This window comes from Nannospalax galili, unplaced genomic scaffold (genome assembly GCF_000622305.1).
Source record: "Nannospalax galili isolate Female #2095 unplaced genomic scaffold, S.galili_v1.0 scaffold271, whole genome shotgun sequence".
Lineage (NCBI taxonomy): Eukaryota > Metazoa > Chordata > Mammalia > Rodentia > Spalacidae > Nannospalax > Nannospalax galili.
In genome coordinates, this window is record NW_008331789.1 from 181,538 (window position 1) to 182,479 (window position 942).

Below are 942 nucleotides of genomic sequence, written 5' to 3' on the forward strand. Positions count from 1 at the left end.
GGTGTCCCTGAATTGATGAGTGGATAATGAAAATGTGGTTCATTTATACGATGGAGTTTTACTCAGCAGTAAAGAAAGATGAAATCATGAAATTCGCAAGTAAATGGATGGGAATAGAAACTGTTATACTAATTGAAGTAACACAGACTCAGAAAAAAATTCGACATATGTTATCCCTCATATGTGGATCCTAGAACCAGACTCTGATAAATAAGCATGCAACCAGATATAACTATAGGAACCAGGATAATTGAAAGGAAATAGGGAGGTAAAGGAAAAGAAAGAACCTGAAAGAGAAGAACAGTAGGAAACAGGCCTTAATAAGGGAGATATGGATAAAAATTGGGTTAGTCCAAGGGAGGGGGGAGGGAAGAGCTTACAAGGAGCCTTGGGGATAAAGGGAAAGAAGGAGCTCAAGAGAGGTAGGACCATAGGAGAAGGGTATTAGTAAGGGAGAATGGGGGGAAATGGGGGTGCCTTAAGTGGGAAAACCATGATTGAGGGGTGAGACAATGAGAGAGATAAACAATGCCTAGCTAGTTTTAAAAAACAGAGGAAACCATATTACTCCAACAACCTACTGACAAATTATACATCGCAGATCAAGAACTATATGTCCTAGGTAAGGTTTATCTGAGAACAACTGATCTTTGCCCAAGATTTATCTACATGACACACAACAATTAAAAATACCAGACTGGTGGAAGTAACCTTCTTGGGTTTTTAACAAACATACTTTGATGTCTATGAAAATTTGGTCAGAGGGACATAAAGGACAGTTTTTGCTCCTTGCCCTCCTAGGTTGACTAGTTCCAGGGGACTGTGAACATCTCTCAAAATGACCTATAATGGTGGTGGGTCACTGTCCTCTTGATCAAGGAGGCCGAGGAGACCCCAACAGATGGACTTGAACCAGTGTCCAGTCTATAAAGAGGAGGGTCA